This window comes from Oxyura jamaicensis, chromosome 5 (genome assembly GCF_011077185.1).
Source record: "Oxyura jamaicensis isolate SHBP4307 breed ruddy duck chromosome 5, BPBGC_Ojam_1.0, whole genome shotgun sequence".
In the NCBI taxonomy this organism is placed as follows: Eukaryota; Metazoa; Chordata; class Aves; order Anseriformes; family Anatidae; genus Oxyura; species Oxyura jamaicensis.
In genome coordinates this window covers 62733586-62754683 of record NC_048897.1, presented here as the reverse complement: position 1 = coordinate 62754683, position 21098 = coordinate 62733586, and the positions used below count along the sequence as shown (strand labels likewise).

Genomic DNA, 21098 nt, shown 5'->3' with positions numbered 1-21098 from the left:
TTAGGAACTGCAAGCATATAGCCATTAGCTATACACTGTGGAGATCTTGGGTTGCCCCCCCCCCCCCCCCGGCTGTTCATAGGAGTAACTAACATCACAGTTCTGCAAATAACCATTCTGACAACTTGATGATTTAGGGCCAGCCCTGCTGTCCTCACTCACGCGGGTACTCAGACAACTTCACAGACAGTGCTGTCATTTCGCATACAACAAAAGAGAATACTATTTTAGGTTTTTAATATATTCTGCAAAGTGGTGATTTAACACAGCCTATAAATTTGACTTCCACTGGAAGAGACTCCCCAACAGATTATCCCAATGAATTGTTTCCTGGGATATATTAAATCTTCTCTCATTAAGCAATTAACAATTCCCATAAACAGAGAAGCATTCACAAGTGCATTTGAAGAGACAGCAATACACTATGTATGAACTATTGTTTCCTACAAAACTCTTTTCCCAGTATCCAATCTAACGGACACTGATGATCCAATAAAAGGTCCCATGCTTTGTCTGAATATTTTCCAACATGCAGTGACTTGCCAGTAGATGCTACTGCCTTCTACATTGCAAGTGCTTCAGAACTGCTCTCCTGTGTACTCTAACTACCAAACAGCAAAATTATCTACTTCCAAATACTCCTCTGTAGTGACACATTCAGACCAGTTAAGTCAGCATACCCAATTCCAGGTATTTGCTATTAAGTGATACATAGATAGCTGTTTAGAGTCTTGCTAAAGACTAATTGGGCAAGAACCCAGGACAGATGTGAGGATTCATTCTCTAATGATGTTAAATAATTATAAGATCCTGACCAAGCACTATAGCAATTTGGATTTAGCAATCATTTACTGTTTCCAAAGTGCTACCTTGTAATTACTGACCATTTTGGTGCAGCTGCAATTCCACAGAAATACTGAACTTAATTTTGTGTTTTTATAATGAAACGTCTACACTTACCATAAAATAAATGATAGAAATGATACCAGTGTCTCCACCCCGGAGTCAAAAGACTGGATATAATAAGTAAGGGAAATAATTAAATAAAAGCTTTTTATCTTTTTGCCAAAATTCAGACTGCAGCTGGGGAAAGTTCTCTGGTCATCAAATAAAAGTTCACACTAAGGCATGTTCTCCTTTTAGTTACACTGCTACTAATTTTGTCTCTTTTTGACTCCCAACATTCTGGATTCTGATCATTTGGACTTTTCTAAAGTATTTTGAAAACCTGACCTGTCAGTGCTTGTCAACCATCCATTTTAACTTCAGTCATGGTTGGCAGTTAGTCACCATTTGTATGGCTACTATGTCATCCATATGATGCATGTTAAATGACTATTAAATAAATCCTTTTTCCTTCCCATTCCCATAAAATGTTTGGCTTGGTTTTCTCACTTGATCATCTTGAAACAATGGTATCACAATACCAGTCCTTGCAGTTGCTTTACCATCCAGTGGGCAGATGTCACATAAGAAGAATGTGAAGAATGTCACATCTAAAGCAAGAGTGGCTCGTACGCCCAGTCCACTTCCCATTCTCTCACAAGAAACTTCAGAGCACAGTGTAGGATACGTTAATGAATTTGTAACAATCAATGTTTGGAATGGAAAGCATCCCTGTCATGGAAGATGAAGCACAGGGTGGAATGTTTTCAAGAACTCTCACAGGACTTACAACAACTCTAATAAGCTAACTGGTAGTTCCCCTCTCATCTGAGGATTCAAAGCTCATTGCAGATTAAATGCCTTTGAGTACATCGTTAGTCTTCCCATTTGGCAGAGAATTTAAATGTCTTCCCCCCACTCCCATGGTACAGCAAATCACTAGCACCAATAGCCAGGGGAAATTTTTCAGAGGCAGAAATGGCAGTTAAGTGTCCAAATGCCATTTGTGCATCTGAGTATCTTCACCATTAATAGTCATCACCTACTTATAAAAGTGCTTTAAAGTGCTGTCTAAATAATTTATTAGTCTTTATAACATCCCCATGAAATAGGTAACTAATTTATCTCCACTGCACAATGAGTAAAATGAGGTACAGAGAAGTTAAGAACTTTGTTCAGACCATTCAGCAATATATGAATTAATCCAGAGTAAGAACTGAATAGATCGTGATTTTTCACATATACATTCAGTTTTCACCATCATAAGGACCCTAATCTATTTTTTTTTAATATTCCCTACGATATATTGATGCTGAGTTTAGTCTACAAGCAGTGAGCAAGGAGTTTTTAAAAAATGTCAGATAATTCATGTGACTATTGAAATAAATGCATGTCATAATATGCATACAGAAATATAAATAAAATTATACTTTGCTAAGAAACAGAGGAGCTCATCTAAATGTATTTTAATAAAGAAATGTGAAGCCAAATGGAGTGACTTTGTAATTCAATATTAATGGGAATTACAATCAGAAAAGATTATAGCACTAAAATTTGGTAATTCCTACCCTGAACACCTGTATGTAAGTGACTGCACAGGCCTGCTGACTGGTATTTCAGCAAGAAATCCAGAACTGGGGAGTTCCAAAACCTTCCAGGGATGACAACAGTGCATTGTTCATTGAATTGCCTCCTCTCAGAGAGTTCCATCTCAGGCGAAATGCTTCTAATACATACTATTGTAACAGCACTTACAGTATGCCTACTGATCTACAAATATACGAGGATTCATGATTCTTGCTCTGAAGAATTTACTAGGTGAAAGACAGGAAAACAGAGAGGGAAAGATTTCTGCGTGCACAAAGAATGAAGTGGCTGGCTGGTGCATACAGGGGCAGGTGTGTTCTTGGCAAGCAGGCAGACATAGGCATACATAGAAGAGCAAAGCACTGGCATGGTTTGTGCCTAAGTGTTATCAATTGGGCAATGAAACAGAAGGGCATATCCAGCCAGGATTGTAACCAAGACAGAAATGGCATAGGAACTTTTGGGAAGATGTTTCATGTCTGAAAGAAAGCAATGGTGACCAGAGTAGTCACCATTAGTAGAAAATAGTGGTAGGTCTACTGAATGCAACCAGGAATAGCAGAGAAAAACCTGACAGCACCAGCCTGACAGTCTAGAAGTATTGCATCAAACTTTACTCTGAAAAATCTAGGCTCAAATAGAAAGACACTACCTAGTATTAAAACTAGCACAAGCAATTCAGACATCTGTATGACAGAGAAAATGCTCAGGGCAAGCCCTTTGAAGAAAAAGGTTATTCCTATCTGCTGAAATAGGATGACAGGACAGAGGATGAAGTGAAGGAGAAGGTTCTGAGAGAGAGAATGGTTGTCCTGGTATAGGGAACTTATATAATAAACAACACACAAAAGCGTCCATTAAAAAACAACTTACTACAGAATATAGCACAAAATCTAGTTTATACCACTGTCCAATTCTGAGATTTAGTATGGAAAACTTCATACTTCCCAAGTAAAAAGAAGTGCTTGACTCTTTTTTTATTTTTTTTGTTGTTGTTTTTGTGTTTTTTTTTGGCTGTACACCACCACTGACACACAAAGGTATCATAAGATTGAAGGCAAAAGAAAGCATAAATCAAAAGCATAACTAGGGTGCCATGGTCCACTCGTCCTTATCTCCCATATGTGTGGTTTCTTAATAAATCACAAAAACAAGCATACACAATCTGAAGACCTATTGGTCTCATCTTAAATGCTCGACTTCATTGTACCGCGAAGGCAGCTGTACCAAAGCATGAGGTGTATCAGGTAACTAAGGAACACTACATTCTGATACATAATGTAGCATGGCATAATACAATGCCTTGAGCACCATCAAATGTCTGCTGAGATAAAAATATTAAACTACTTTTTTCTTTAAACTATACAGTATCTTTATGACTTGAATAAGAAGAAGTAACACAGTGATATATCTATCTTTTGTTTTCCTAATTACTTTAAAAAACACCAAGTAGGGTCCATAGACCAAACTCTGTAATAAACACCTATTTTCAGGCAGTTTAATTTTCTTAAGCTAAACTTTGTATATTACTAGTGCTGGGATTCAAAGTTAAAATGGATTTCAGTGTTCTTTGTTCTTGGTTTCTGCTGTTGCCCACCCCAGAAGTCAGAGAAACAGAGTTTACAAGTACCACACATTCTCATTTGTTACACTGTTCTGCACAGCCGCAGAACACTGCAACAAGACAGGAATTCCACATTACAGTTCTACAGTTAGTCCATTGCCTTCACATTCCCTTTTGGAAAAGGTCTGCCAAGCCCTCCAGGACCCAAAGCAGGTACCAGAAAAAGTTGAAAGGGAGAGCAGGGAGAAACAAACAGACAATTCAGTCATTTCTCAGCCCAGACTGATGCGGGCAATAACGTTAACAATTTTTTTGCCGGAACATTTTATTGTTTACACCCCACCATGACAAAATCCAGTAACCTGCCTAGTGTGCCTACTGCTGTTTTATTCCTAGAGTAGTAATGCAGTTGCCAGCTTATGGCAAGAGGAGAAAGTATCTTGCCTAAAACTTCTGCCAGAGACTGCATGTGACCTCAAGTAAGGTACACGGCTTATCTTATCCTCAGCTCCTGATTAAAAAGATTTCCTTCACAGTGTTTGAAACTTAACTTAAATTTCATATAGTGTTAGTGGATGACTGATCACATTTATTTTGAAATCCTCCAGGGATAACAGAGGGGACCATCAGAAGAGAATACAAGTTTACTGACTGAGTTAATGGACATTTTCTATTGCTAGAATCTTTAATAGATTCATAATCCCATGACTAAACCCTACATATCAATATAAACTACAGCTCTAGCACTTTATTCTGGCTAGTAACTGCAGAGGAACATAAATAAGGCAGGGACAGAAGAACAGATAGGGAATGTACACTGTCTGATTTTTCATTCATTGTTATGAGATGATGACAATCTCTCTATGGAATTAAGTCTGTCTTTTCCCATCTCCCAAGTAGCATGATCTTCCAGTTATCTCCACTCCAAAGTATTCTTTTTATGTGCAGAAATACACATTCCCCAATCTGTAAAATCTGCAGTCTTCAAAGAATTATCCTTATCAGTACTTGTCAGTCTGACTGTCTATTCAGACCCAAGTTGGTCTGCCTATATTTACAAGGAACATTTTGCAGAGACATGATTTACTCTTATTTTGCTCCACTGTAGAAGGAAATGGGAATCTCATTCATAATTAGAGCTATTGATCCTTCAGCTGCACCTTTTCACAGCTCCCTGGACTCAAAAGATATACCTAAGCTTTCTTCCTCCCCTGAAGTACTCTGGTTTTGTCACCCACTACATTCCTATCTAGGACAAATATCAACGGCACAGACACAATGCAGACCTGTACACCATTACAATCCCCCAAAGAAAGAAGTATTTATGATTTATGGATGTGATATGAGAGAACTGCCTTGTTTCACTCTAAGACTGTTCATAAACAACCTTACCCAGCACATCTGGTAAAAGACCCTAAACTTCTTTTAAAGACCTCCAGGGATGGTGACTCAACCACTTCCCTGGGCAGCCCATTCCAATGCCTAACAACCCTTTCAGTAAGGAAGTTCTTCCTAATATTCAACCTAAACCTCCCCTGGCGCAACTTTAGCCCATTCCCCCTCATCCTGTCACCAGACACATGGGAGAATAGACCAACCCCCACCTTGCTACAGCCTCCCTTGAGGTACCTGTAGAGAGCGATAAGGTCACCCCTGAGCCTCCTTTTCTCCAGGCTGAACAAGCCCAGCTCCCTCAGCCGCTCCTCGTAAGACTTGTTCTCCAGACCCCTCACCAGCTTCGTAGCCCTTCTCTGGACTCGCTCAAGCACCTCGATGTCCTTCTTGTAGCGAGGGGCCCAAAACTGAACACAGTCCTCGAGGTGCGACCTCACCAGAGCCGAGTACAGGGGGACGATCACCTCCCTAGCCCTGCTGGCCACGCTGTTTCTTATGCAAGCCAGGATTCTGTTGGCCTTCTTGGCCACCTGAGCACACTGCTGGCTCATATTCAGCCGACTATCTACCATCACTCCCAGGTCCTTCTCTGCCTGGAAGCTCTCCAACCACTCATCTCCCAGCCTGTAGCTCTGCTTGGGTTATTGCGCCCCAGGTGCAGGACCCGGCACTTGGCCTTGTTGAACTTCATACCGTTGGCCTCAGCCCATCGGTCCAGCCTCTCCAGATCCTCCTGCAGAGCCTTCCTACCCTCGAGCAGATCGACACATGAACCTAACTTGGTGTTATCTGCAAACTTACTGAGGGTATATTTGATCCCTTCATCCAGATCATCAATAAAAATATTAAAGAGAACTGGCCCCAGTACTGAGCCCTGGGGGACTCCACTAGTGACCGGCCTCCAACTGGATGTTCCAGTTACTCCATCCACCACAACTCTTTGGGCCTGGCTACCCAGCCAGTTTCTAAGCCAACGAAGTGTGCGCCAGTCAAAGCCAGGAGCAGCCAGTTTCTTGAGGAGAATGCTGTGAGAAACAGTGTCAAAAGCCTTACTGAAGTCAAGGTAGACCACATCCACAGTCTTTCCCTCGTCCACCCAGCGTTTCACTTTGTCATAAAAGGAGGTTCGTCACGCAGGAACTGCCTTTCATAAACCCATGCTGACTGGGCCTGATTGCCTGGTTTCTCTGCAAGTGCTGTGTGATGACTCTCAAGATAATCTGCTCCATGAGCTTCCCTGGCACTGAGGTCAAACTAACAGGCCTGTAGTTTCCCGGTTCTACCTTCTGGCCCTTCTTGTAGATAGGCGTCACATTTGCTAGCCGCCAGTTGACTGGGACCTCCCCTGACAGCCAGGACTGCTGATAAATGATGGAAAGTGGCTTGGCCAGTTCTTCCAATTGTTCAACAATGCTTAATTAACAAAATTGTCCCTCTAACACAGTTCTGTCAAAAGTAATGCCAAATTAAACAGAGAAAGGTGGGAGAGCAAGCTTCCACTCCCAACTCTTCTACAGCGAAGAACATGTCATTAGGCATCGTTTTGCTTCAGAATGTTAATTGCAGAAATTAAGGGACAGAAAACAGAATCTGAAGATACCTGCTAAGCTCTATCAGAATGAATACAGTTACTGAGACTACACGAGCTGTCAAACTCCCTGACTAAAAGGGATTATAGATGAACATCTCTGAACTACAGTGCAGTGTATGGACAAATCATATGGCTCTGGATAAAGCTTGCCTGTACCTGACAAATTGTGTATTCCCTATTTCCTTCCCCCCCCGCCCCCAATCCAAAATACATAAATTAAAATATTAAAAATGAATGCTTTGGCTGTCAGAGAACTGTGTTCTATTGTTATCTCAGCAACAGTTTGCTACGTGTAATCAGACCATTGAGGATAAAAACCAAGGACACCTGAATAAATGTTCCATGCAAAAAATAATAAGACAGCATGAAGGTTGAGAAATGGAGCACTTAAAACCTAGAAAATTACTAGTATTAAAGTGCCCACTGGATCAACCATGTCACAGACTAGGGAGATTTACACATTTTAAGGAAAGAGTTGATTCATAAAAAAATGGCACAGGTAGATCTTACCTACTTTACTTAATCCCAGATAAAGGTGCTTGTGTGAACAGATTTTATAGATACCTCACATAAAACCCAAAGTTCAAATATGGACTGGGAACCAAAACTGAATGTACAGAGCTATTTAGGGAAGTCTGGTGCTGTAGATGCCAGCTGTCAGGTTAAGACTAGGCAAGAATTAAACAACTCAAAGTTCATTCAAGTGTCCTGAGCTAGGATTTGTTGTTCAGACTTTATTTCTTGGCACATACAAGTTTTTTAACTGCACTTACCTCCATGGAGTTGCTACTTTTTTTTTGTGAATCTAGAACACAGTATTAGTAGAGTATCAGCACTAATGCAAAACACAAATTAAAGGAAGTAAAGGAACAAGCATCTAAAAACTGCATTCTCATTTTGTGTACCAGTGAAACCCCACTGAAATCCATGGAAATACTCAGATAACTATTTGCAACAAATGACATGTTGATAAACTTTTTGTTTGATTTCACCTCACTGAAAAGGTTTTCAACACAAAGTGACTGGAAGTCTGCCATCTGTCCTATCATGCCTACACTTGCTAAGGTTTTAAGCATAACAGTTTTTCCTAGAATGTATTCATTTATGACTTTCAGAGAAACCTGTCTAACTACAGCCAAGGAACAAGTCCAGAATTTCAGAAGTTATCAAGAATGAAAGGGAGCAGTATACATCTGACAATGATGTCTACAGGATTACTCACCTAAGTACAGAAGCTCAGGGTCTATGCATTGTATTTATATGGAACCTCTCTGCCAGTTGCTTGAGTTACCAGCTAGGGAGAAATCCTTAAAAATGCAGGTTTGCTTCAATAGTCTTTTGCCCTACGATTCATCTTATTTTCCTCCTGTTGAGGAAGGCTCATTCATCACACAATATTTTAAAATGCTGTGGCACAGAGATGCTGAAGAACTCCATGTGCCTATTTCAGAGATTGCAGGCAGTCATTTGAATATTCTGGAGCTGAGAAAACTGAGGTAAAGGATAAAAGCTTCAGTTCTGGGTTTCCCATCGTAATCAGCTCATAAAACTCTTCTGTTTGAACCAACTACAGAAGAACACTCTTCAAAGCTGGTTTCCACGTTTATAGCTGTGAACTTGGAGTGAAATCCCCAGTACCACTCTTATTTGCTTTTTGAACACAAATGCTGATGATTTTTTTTCCTGTGAAGTTTCAGACAGAAAAGAGTTGGGCATGACAAATGCATGAGAAGCTCATCAGCATTAGCAGTTCTTTGAAAGTTATTCCATTTATGCTGGAAAATAATCTGATTTCTTTTCCCTTTGAGATGCACTGATGCTAGAACTATGCAGAGTATAGCCCTGTAGCATGAAATAGTGAACTTCCTAATTCCACTTCAGAAATAGTTTTCAGTGTCAATATGTACTATTTGGGTAACTTCATTATTGAGAAAAAATATGAAGTGTGGGACAATACAAATCTAATTAACTCAAATGCCTAAATAATAATAAAAAATATATCTCATTATAAAACAACAGCAACTAGATTTGGAGAGAAAGCATTATAGATTACCTTAGTGTTACAGCTTCCTTGTATTAGGAAAATTATTGGCAACAGGACACACAGCGATGCAGACAAGCTACTAGCTGGTACCAAATTTTCAAGTTCAGCATCAGAGCCAGTCTGAGCAGGGTCAGGGAATATGAAAGGTGGGACTGCTGTCTGAATACCTAACATATTCAAAGTCCTTGTACCATGCTCAAAACCCTGTGGCTGAACTAATGACAGTTAAAATCAATGGATTAATCATAGGAAAGCCTCACACCTCTCTTCTGCTATACCATACCGTTTTTTAGCTCCTCAGTTAGCGTAAATATGGCACCAATTAGCTACTTTCATCCATGTCTGGACTTTATTTCCAAATATTGAGTAAACAAGGATTCTGTACAGATACAGTCATAAATATTTGGTTATCAATTGTTTTCTCTTTAGTTTTGAGATAAAAAATAACAGGTGTAGGGTCAAAGTAATTTGACAGGATTCATTAACAACAAATGTTAATACATGTAAAGCAAGAATAGATTTTCTGTAGTTCTTCCCCTAATAATGAGCAATTAAAAATATATATATATATATTAAATGAGACAGCCTTGAACTTCATTTAGATTTCACTAAATACAATAGAATTTCAGTAGTTTATAGATACTGCTGCTCCATAAACTAAATGCATCCCCACTCTCTCTCTTTGAAATCCCAGGCCTTTCTTTCAGGGAATCTAAAGGGAAGAAAATAAATAAATAAATAAATAAATAAATAAAAGACAATTTAGATAGTACTCATCCCTAGTCAAGTAAAAAGTTGTGAATATATCTGTATCCACTGGACTTAAGCACACACACTGGTCTATCCCACTGAAAGCTACATGGCATATTTAAGCATGGATACACTGGTGATAAGCATTACCTGGTCTTAAAACATCTGATAATCTTTTATGCAGACAAAAATCAATGCTAGGACTTCATCCATTAAGCTACACATAGCTTAAGAAGAAAAAAAAAATGGTTATTTAATTAAGCTGGATCCAGAGCCTTTCAGAAGCATTCATAATTCAATGAATATCAAAACCGTAGTTTTTAATCGTATGTATCTGTTCACAACAGATGACTGAATGCATGCAGTAATTTAAGAGAAAGTCTTTTTACTGTCAATACTTCAAGATAGTATTTGTGGCACAACTGTTTCCAGACTGTCTATTAAGCTCTTTACAAACAGAAAATAATTCTTCCACTGTGTACTGACCAACCAGAAAATTCTGACTGCCAAAAATCCTAACAGCTATAGCAGAACTAGGATATCATCCTGGCATCCATTATACTGGCTTACTGCATGCCATTATATTGTGTATGCCTGTAATCATCCTTAGAAATTAGATGCCACTGAACAGAAAGGCATTGAGCCTACTAAACCTTACAGAAAGTTCTATCCTTTTATTTAGGAAAATGAAGCTAAGTGAAGACTTATATCCACTAAAGAATGGTACTGTAGAAAGCAGAAATAGGCAGCCGTGCTACAAGGTTAGAAATCTGTGGTGCTGCAGCTTCAGCATTTTTGTTGCTCTGGAGGCTATGGTAGCAGAGAATAACACTGTAGTATGGACTCAGAGGAGAGAGTACAGAACAATTAGACCCAGTAAAGGAGAGACCAACACTACTGCCATCCTCATCCTCATCAAGTTTTCTAAATCATGACATTAGTTTAAAATGTGATATGAAAAGCTATTCATTTCTCTAAATTCTCTGGCTTCTATATATTCAGTTGAGATTTTTCAGTCCTCCTTTAACTTTTTTCATTTAGAAATAGATATAAAACTAATAAATGAGACAACATTCTCATGAAAGTTTGTGACATCTGAGCTTAGACTAAAACAAAACCTTTCTTATCGCAGGAAATAATTGCATTTGAAACATTAAGGGAAATCTACTGACGGAAAGTGTTCAGGGCTTCTGTCTGCTCTTTGCATGCTTCAGCAACAGCTACTTGCATTCAAGGGTAGTAAAAGGTAGCTTGGGAAGAAGTTGATAGACAAAAAGCTAGAAAAACCCCAAGAACACCTACTCATCCAGAAAACTCTGAAGAAATCCATCTTCATTTTTCATGATACCATCTCAATGTATATGTGCATATATATACATATAGGCTATGTAGACACGTTTTCAGTGTATGTTTCTAAATGAGATTAAAAAAAAGAAAAGCATAAAATACATTTCTTAAATTTTGCTTACATAAAGTAACAAAATGTTAAGGGGATTTTTACGCAAGTTTATTTCACTGACATCCTTAATGTCTGCTCTTTAATTTTTTAAAAAATGTACCTTGTTTCTACTCATTCTTCAGGCTGACCTTCCTAAAATGACCAAGTTGTTATTGTGATGAATGAGCCAATTATTTTCATCTGAGACATGAAACAAAACAAATAGCCTATTCTCCTTCAATCTACTGTTTTTAAAAATAATATTCCCCCTTTTTTCCTTTTTTAAACCACTGTTCTTATACCTGAAAGTTTGACTGATTTTCTACACAATTCACTCCCTAAATTACTAGGATCTGAACAGGGCAGGCTAGAAGAAATACAGGATTTTACTTGACTTTGGCAATAAAGCAAGATGTAAAAACAGCTTTGCTATTCTTATCGAGAAACACTTGAAAGATGAGGTTGACAGGAGTCAAAAAAGGAAAAAAAATGTTCTTGAAGATAGTCACCCTTTATAAAATACTCTAAGATATGAAGCTATCCAGCTTTCTTTTCCCATGTTCCTGTTGGGTATGTCCATAATTTATTCCAAGAAGTCCTTAAAGATTTTAAGAAAGATACAGTCACAAAAATCCTTACAAATTAACTGTAAAAATCAATTCTAAGCCAAATGGTTGGATGTTGTATGTTTAAAGAAGGAAGGAAAATGGGAAAGAAGAAGAAGAAAAAAGAAATCTGGGAAAAGATTTCTTCATCCCAGGGGCACTGAAGTTAAGCAAATAGATATGTTGGAATAGCATCAAGGAAAATACAGTATATTATACTCTTGGGAGAAGATTTAATAGAAACAACACAAACTGTACAAGGACCTTGACTTCTAAACTACAAGTTTTGAGAATCTCGTACTCTCGAGCAGCTGCAGAACACCAGTTCCTCCTTCCTCATTTGGCTGTAAAGCCTTTGGCATCTAACATGATCTTTGGAAAGAGTATTTACAGCAGGAAGAACGATCAATTGGCATTTGCCAGTATTTGTTGTAGAAGAGCTAGGCTCATTTGCAACTTTTGATCTGTACAGACAGACATCACTGAGCCTACCTGTGATAAGAAATTGTTTGATATGCATGGTAAACGCATTGCTTTTCTTTACCATTTCCATTTGTTTTGGTATTAGTCCAATTTCTTTTTGGGAATTGCAAAAACAAAAGAGAGAGGGGCATCTGCTAGGAAGCTGAGAAAATAATGGTGACTCCAAGTTCATCTGAAAAATTAATCATTATACTTTGTATATTGCTTTGTACCAGGTCCTCAGCAATACACAACAGATGATAAAAACTCAGAGTCCTTGGTCTGAAGTGCTTAATTTGAAGATCCTTCTGTGGTGCTTTCTTCTGGAAGATTTCACTTTCCTCTACAAAATACAATGAGCTAATTTCCAATACGTTTGCCAGACTGACAGTTACCAGCTCAAGAGATGTCCTGGCTTTGGCTACGATAGAGTTCATTTTCTTCCTAGCAGCTGCGATGGTGCTGTGTTTTGGATTCAGGATGAGAATAACACTGATAACACACTAGTGTTTCAGCTGCTGCAGAGCAGGGCTCTCACAGAGCCTGGCTCTCAAAGAGCCAAGGCTGATTCAGCTTCTGGTGCTGCCCTGTCCAAGAGGAGGTTGGGGGTGCACAAGATGCTGGGAGGAAAAAGAGCCAGGACAGCTGACCCCAATTGGCCAAGGGAATATTCCATACCACATGACATATGCTCAGTAATAAAAGCTGTGGATAAATAAAGAAGAAGCAGGGGAAGTTTGGGGGTATGATATTTGTCTTCCCAAGAAACTGCTATGCATGATGGAGCCCTGTTTTCCTGGAAATGGCTGTACGTCTGCCTGATGAAGGGAGGAAGTGAGCAAATTTCTTATTTTATTTTGATTACACTCACAATTTTTGCTTTACCTATTAAACTGTCTTTGTCTCAACCCACAAGATTTTTCACTTTTACCTTTATGATTCTCTCCCCATCCCCTGTAGGGAGAGTGAGCAAGCAGCTTTGTGGTGTTGAGCTGCCTGCCAGGGTTAAACCACAACAACAGGAAAAAATATATATCCAAAGCACAAACTGGGGGAAATAACTCGCCCAACATCACTCATCATGTTGGTCAAAGAACGAAAATCAGGCTCAATGAAGGTCAAGTGACATTCAGGGAGCCACTAATTTTCATTTCTTCTTGAATTTTCATCAGTTCAAATGACATACCTGTTTGTGAAGGCGGCGGCGTTGTTCATAAAGGATGCAGTGCGAAACCAATGTTTCGAGTAACACCAGGTAGCTCATTACAGTGGATGCGAAATATTAAAGGTGCAAGCTTTAGGGTTCAGATTTAGAAATACCTTTGAATACAAAGGAAAACCTATTGCTTGACCCATCTATTTCAGAATCCAACAAATAATCCATCCTTGCTCAGTGCTCCAGATATCCTGGATAGTAAATTAAAATTTTAATCACCTTTCTGTGAGCATCTGAACTATGCCCTTTCCATCTATGCTCTTTCTTGATGCATGTGACATTAAGGCTCTGAAATTGTTCACTTCAAGAACTACATAACTAAGAAAAACACCAGTAGCTGTCTGTGTCACCTCCAACAGTGGAAAAACTTCCTGTTTTAGAAAAAACAGCAAGACAGTCTGCATTATGTAGTCACAGGCCACCTTTCCAAGTGTCCAGCATGCTCAGTCAGGTAGGAGTAGTCTTTCCTTAAAACCTTAGAGATTACAATTTATCTCAAACCTGGAACCCAAAGTGATCCATCCTCAAAGGTGATAGAAATTCTTAAGTCATTGGCATCACTGAAAATTTTAACCACGGACTTCAAATAAAAAATAAAATAATAAATCACCTTTTTAGGACATCCAATTACAATCTGCTGAAATGCTGAAGCAGCTCTTCTCTTCATCCTTCTCCCTCTCTTCCTGCACTACTTGAAATAAACTACCTGAACTAGCATTTGTTAAACTGCTTATTTACTGTGTTCAGCATCTTACCACTCTTCCAGTATTCAGAGAAGAGCAATCATTTTGTTCTTAGACATTAATATCCTAACAGCAACACACAGCTTTTATTTAAAAGAACGAACACAAACCATTAATACCAAGAAAAAGACTACCACCAGTACAATAAAAAAATAGTAATTAAAAAAAAAATAATCTGAATCTTCATTCTCAATGACAAATGGAAAACCTATGCATACATTCTGGTGACAAGGATAGAGTTTTAACACACAGTATGGTTAGAGAAAGAAGGGAAGATAAAGGACTGATGTTCAAGTCTTAGCTACATTAAAAGAACAATTTACAAAACAGACACGCTGGTTTAGCTTATTCCAAGAGGACATCACAAAATGAAGTTTGACTGATTCAATTGTGGTGTGTTCATAACTAGCTCTGTGTCTATGTCCCATGGCAGCACAAAAATGCTTTGACGTTTAAAAATGAAATCAATTGCTGCTGTACTCTAAAACCAAGAAAGGTATTACATGTGTAGAATAGTTAAGAGGCTTGCCTCCATGACTGCTCACGCCACCATTTGCTTTTTAGCTGTTGTGTATTTTAAAACAAATAAAATACTCCCTTAGATAAATGCTGAGAATAAGTAAATAAATCTACACTTACTGGGATAGATTTGAAACATACTTGTTGCAAACTATCCTTCTGAAATCTTAAAAATACCACTTAGAGAAAAAGACTCTAAAACATAGCAAATAAGAACAAGTTGGGATGACAGGTGTTCATAAACAACACAGGGACATCCCAGCAACAGACTGGGTTTGTTAACAACTGCCTTTGAATCCAGTGTCCCTGCTCCCACACAGAGGCAGCAGATTTAAATGAGATATGCAAGCACTGAAAGATGGGAAAGCAAATGTTTCCAACACTCAGTAATTTTTAGGATGAATATTAACAGCTTCTTGATAGCCCTAACAGTTTAATATAAAAGCTCTACTCTTGAATTTAAAACAAACAAACCAGCAAACCAACAAAACTCACATACACAACACACAGCCTAAAGCCTACAGCTCTTTGCTGTGGTTCAGTGCAGGATTTTCTTCCTAATTTGCCTTTCCTTACTTATAAGAGATAAAAACATGGAGACTTGAATATATGGCAGAAAACCGATAGGCAGAGACAACCGCAGTTTTTGAACTGAAGTCCCAAAAAATGCAAAAGTTACTTCTACTATAAGGTAGCATGAAATATTTCTTTTCTTATTAAACAAGTTCTTTACCATGCTAGTTTATCATCTGAGATGTTGTAGCAATCATTGCAGTCCAGCCTTCCCAGGGGTTCAAGCTACAAGCTCAGATCTTCACAACATGCTACATTCCTTATTTATGAACTGATACACTTTGATCAACTGTCCCAGTTACTCTTTCCTCCTCCCCATTTTTATCTTTCATCAGTCCCTTGCCAAAATTCTGTTTCAGATAGAAACATTGTATTGTTACAGCAATACACTGAAGATTATTTTCTATGTTAATTTCAGAAACAGATACAAATCAAATAGACTCTATGACCATATTTTTTTTTCTGTCAGTCCCTTCTCTTTACAAAAAAGCTCAACCAGACTTAAGAATATCAAACTCAAAAAGACAGCCTCACACCCACTTGGGGAAAACATTCCCCATCTCTGAAGAGATTAAGAATATGTAGCAAACGACAAAAGCAAATCCAATTAATGCTGAACAGACAAACTGAGTTGCACATTTAGATATGCTTATTAAAGAGTGATGAAAGGCTTTTGTAAGCAGTTAGCAGATTTTCTGTTTAATTTACCATTTCAGCAGTGATGGGGTTAACTAACAGCGTGACTGAGGCTTTGATCAGATGGAAGTCAATACTGCAATCAAATCTAAAATATAAAGAATACAGAAGTGTACAGCCAGATGCAATCATTGTGAGTTCACAGCATAATCCTCTGCATCAAGCATGAACAGAGCACTCAAAGGCTCCGGAGATTTTGTTGTTGTTTTTACTATTTTATAATACTTCAAGTTCCCCAGAGAAAGAAAATGAGAAGCTAAGGAATTAAGTGCTTTTCAGAGGCATGGGACTGAAAGAAATTCTTGTTTCCTAAAACCTTCCCCTGTTAGGGGCATCAGCTGTGGATACCTTGGTCTGAAAGACTGAAAAGCTTTCTGTGGTTGCCCTTTTCTGAATAACAGCACTGAAGTCCGCTTTTAACTTAACCATTAGAAGAATGTGCTCATTTATTCCACTGGTATTCAGAGATAAGAAGGCACAGAACAGATGTGAAACATAGTTGCTTCAGTCTTTTGTTGCTGGGGCTGCTAGAGTCCAGCACAGATTTTAGTGTCCAAAATAAATTAGTAATAATAAACTTTGCGATTTTAAGAAGAGATGTTGTGCATCTCTGCTGTGAATTTTTAAGCCTTCCACATTTTCTCATTGTTCAAAAAATGAAGTCTTATTTTTACCTCCTGATATGAGAAGACCATTTCTTTGCTAGCTGTATGTACAAATCAGTAAACAAGTTATAGATGTTTTGTTCTCTTTACCTTAGTATAACTTCTGGGAGAACAGGCACTAGTCTAAGAAAAAAAAACAAACATGGTAGGACCATACAGAAAGGCCTTCTAACGTGCCTCATTTCCCCCTAAGTGTCATAAGAATAAGTATCAAAAGCCCATAGCCCCATAAGAAAATTATACCTATACTACCATAGAGAGCAACTTGACTGCCACAGAATATGAACGTTATTGCAATATTGACAATGCATGACCCTCTTCATTACCTAGGTTGACAGTTTTCTTATACTGTCTGAATTTAAAGTATGTCCATTTTCCTTTTACAGATGATGGTCCTGTCAAAATCTTCAATCAAGGTTTAGTTGTTACAGTCCTACCAGAGTTAAGCAGCGTGGGAGAGAGGAGAATAATGATACCATTCCTAAACTGCCTTATTTTACCCTGAAGCATCATAAGAAGTCCTCTAGTTCCATGATATAGCTATCAAATAATGGGGCAATCAATGTCACACTGGCTGGGGAAATCAGACATATCAGCAGCCACTGTTTTAGAAAGAGTAAGCTTACTTCTACCACATGCCTACTTTTGTGATTCTCTTCCCGTGTTCACACACAGTAATTACAATTAAAATCTAGGTTTTGCACATCACAATTAACAAGCATCACTGAAATAAAGGAAATGACATTCTGTGGCATCCCATCTCTCTTGCTTAGTAAATAACTGGAAAACACTGAGGAAAAAAAAAAAAAAACACAACAGGTATTTCCAATGAAAATATAATGCAAAAGCTTCCACATGACAAACTGCACTACTAAGACTCTCCCTTATTCATGCCTGGACAGACTGTCTTTCAGATTCAAAAATGAAGCAAGCAAGCACAGAGTCAGCTCCTTACTGTGGAGAAGTCAAAGCTGGGGACTAGGCAGGAGCCTAGCTGCTTACAACTGCAAGATGTTAGTGTCAGCCAGCTCATGGTGTGAGAAGAGTCTCTGAGCTCTGAAAACAAGACCTCCTACTGATCACGGTAAATTATAATCCCACATGTAAGATTTCATTCAGATGCTGTTAGGCCAGAAATATGCAACGTTGTCTAATTAAAGGATTACAAGAACTGAAGTGGAATACCTATGTTTGACCATAGCCTACAGGTACGTCACTGTAGAGAGATGGGCATATCAGCTCCCACAATAAACCTGAACCATAACTCCTTGATGTTAAAATATGAGCTACAGTTTACAACACTTTCTGAAACTTCAGTAATTGCACAGAAAGCATTGCTGCTGTTTTTTCTGTAAAGAATCTCAGTTTAAAAACATATTTATTTAGATAAGGTATTTGCTAGATCCAGGCAGTATTACATTTGTCTAGAACAGTTGACACTACTTATTTGCTCCATATATAAATACTAGAAGAGATAGTACTAATCTGAACAGATGAAGACTCTCAAGAAAGTCCTTAAAATATCAAATATAGATAGATAAGTATATCTGTCTCTATTTTCCAATAAAAAAACCTATGCTCTTAACCATCAATCTCTTATGCTTTTTTATGTATATATTTATGCATATCATATATAAACTTACATAAAAAATAAAAACAAACCACAGCCTTAGCTGCCTGGAGTTGTTCCAGCTATAAAAAGTGAAGTTCATTACTAATGTACTGCATAAGTCAATAGACCATTCACTTCAGTATCTCATTTCTGTATTTCAGATGCTCCACAGAAAGCGAGCTTGCTTTCTGTCACACCCAAGTAAATATACACTGCCATTGCACAGGAATTTTTTCATTAGACCAACCAGATATACTAACACTCAATGGCAGGCTTACATCAGGCTAGCAGTCAGTCACTGGTTGGGTTCTGCAGAGCTCCACTTTAGGGCCAGTTCTCATTACTGTTTTTATAAACAATCTGGATGAAACTCAAATGCATACTTTGTAAGTTTGCAGATGACACACTACATTAGGAGGAGCTATTGACTCCCTCAAGGGTAGAGAGGCCTTGCAGAGAATATTTTGTAATGTCTCATCATGATATTTATTTAAAAAAATAAAACAATGACAATTAAGTATACACCACCATGTAAAACAAGATAGAGATTCAAAGCTATAAAAACAGAATACGAACCAAGCTGTTTTCCCAAACCGTAAAGGAGAGAAACCTTAGTAAAAGACTATGTTTCGCTAGAACAATGACAACCCACTGAACTTGTTTAATCTTTGCCATCACCAGTACAACTCCATATGACAAAGTTGGACTTCAAGTGGGACAGATGGTGCTTCTGCCACTGGCTGTGTCTTACAGAGGTCACAAAAGGAAAACAGCAGTATCCTTCTGAAGTAGCTTGGAATACTAATATCTTCCAACAAAAATGTCTTATTTTGGTTATGGCACTTTTTCTGTGTTTTTTGTTTGTTTGTTTGTTTTTAAGAGGGATTTTCTCTCTCCTTGTGAATACCAACATACACTACACTGAACTTGGAAAATAACTAAGAAAACAAAATTGCTTATGCTTAGATCCTAAAAATTATGTGATTTAGAGGTGTTATGAAGTATTTACAATTAATATGTTCCTGTTACCTTATTGACACCTTTGAAAAGAACAGTCAGTCATTCATTGAACTTATTTTCTTTTCTACATGTATGTCAGAAGAGTTGTAGATTCTACAGATAAATTCTTCCTAATCAGGACACTAGGACTCAGGAATTGGTAGTTCATAGGAATCAGTTTACAGCTGCTCAAAGGCATTCAAAGACACTTCCTCTAGCCTCTCACCCCACAAAAAAACAGACATATTCAAAATTGCTTCAGTAGAACCTTAATGTTTTCTGAAAGCTCCAATTTGAAGAAAAATACTGTGCACAAAGTATTTCAGCTTCAGGATGACATTTCTAAACAAAATGAGATGAGAAAGACAGTTATGTATGAATTGTGTGTCAAATGGAACATAAGACAATTCTGAAAATCTTTGTTTTGTTCTAAGGCAGTTTCAAACATTTATTAAAATAAGTATGACAGCCTGCCTCACTTGAACCTTGCTTAGAAATTTAGACCTATTTGGTAGACTTGTACCATTGCAGAAATAGGCTCCAGGGAGAAATGCCTCGAGTTTAATACTATCTTTAGTGGTTCTTTTATTTTCACTCTGACTACTCATAAAACCTGCAGCTGCTGATAGTGGGAGCATCATTTGCTCCCCTGAACACACTGTCAAGTTTAGAACAGCAACAGCCCAGTTGAACTGGCTGTAGCCACTGAAAAAATAAAAAAAGAAAATTCCTGTGGCAGCATTAAATTCCGGGGGCGAAGTTATTCACATCTAGATGTCACAGGGAAATGAGAGATAAGCCAGACCTCTGGATCCATTCACTTTCAGAAAAAAAAATCACATTTTTTCAAGTGACTGAGAGACTCTACCGTAAATATTACTTAGAAACTAGTGAAAGAAACGAGGCAGGGGGAAAAAAGTGAGATGGGGTAGATGAAGCAACTTATTTCAGTTCTTCTTCCTTTTTATGTTCTCACATCAGACAAAAGCAATCTTTTAACTGCTTGGACTCAAATCTCTGTCGTCATTCCTTTTCAAAGTTTTCTGATGATCTCTCAATGGAAACTTAGAGCAAAATTAGGTCCCAGTAGCTACATTGCCAATCAAACTGAACAGAAAACTAATTTTCCTTAACATCTTCCCCTTTGTGCTTAATTACCCTTTGCACATTCTCACAAGGAGTTAAACTGTGTAGGCTTATAGTAATGGCTTCACAATCCTCAGCTCTTTTGACATGTAAGTGGAAAAATAGGTCTAGTAAAGCTCAGAAAAAAAATAAAAAATAAAATAAAACCAAAAAAAAAAACAGTCTTTCAAAAAATGAAAGCATATTCACTTCAAGCTTGTCAATGTGTTCTGCTCCTTAAATCCCAGCCCTCAATGAAAGATGACACTGGGAGGATGAACACATTGTTATTTAATTAATGCTACCTCTAACTACAGTAGAAGAGTGGCATTTTCACTGTACGTCTTATGCAAAACTAACCTATAGACAGTGGCATCTAAATGCACCATAATAAATACAGACCATTTAGGAATTCTGATATATTTAGAGAAGTTTCTGTAATGTACAGAATTCTGCAATTTTACTATGAGATTTGTTCTTAAGAGATTAAAAGTGCATCCTTTTACCAGCAATAGGGCTCACCAGAGTTTGGATATCAATCTTTCCCAATTTTATTTCCTATTTGTATCCTTTACTCCAAACTACATTTTCCTGCCCAAAAATAGATGGCTTATTTTCTATGTATGGAA

General features: G+C 38.0%; 1 long non-coding RNA gene across 2 annotated transcripts in view; it reads right to left on the bottom strand.

Annotated features, from left to right (window-relative positions):
- Positions 1-21098, bottom strand: part of LOC118168545 — a 34145-nt gene that overhangs the window by 5075 nt on the left and 7972 nt on the right. Inside the window, exon 3 of one of the 2 annotated variants that reach the window (XR_004751640.1) lies at positions 14342-15722. The exons of the other annotated variant lie outside the window; for it this stretch is intronic. This is a non-coding gene — a long non-coding RNA (uncharacterized LOC118168545). Of the gene's footprint in view, positions 1-14341; positions 15723-21098 lie in introns of those variants that run through there. 2 annotated transcript variants of the gene reach the window in all.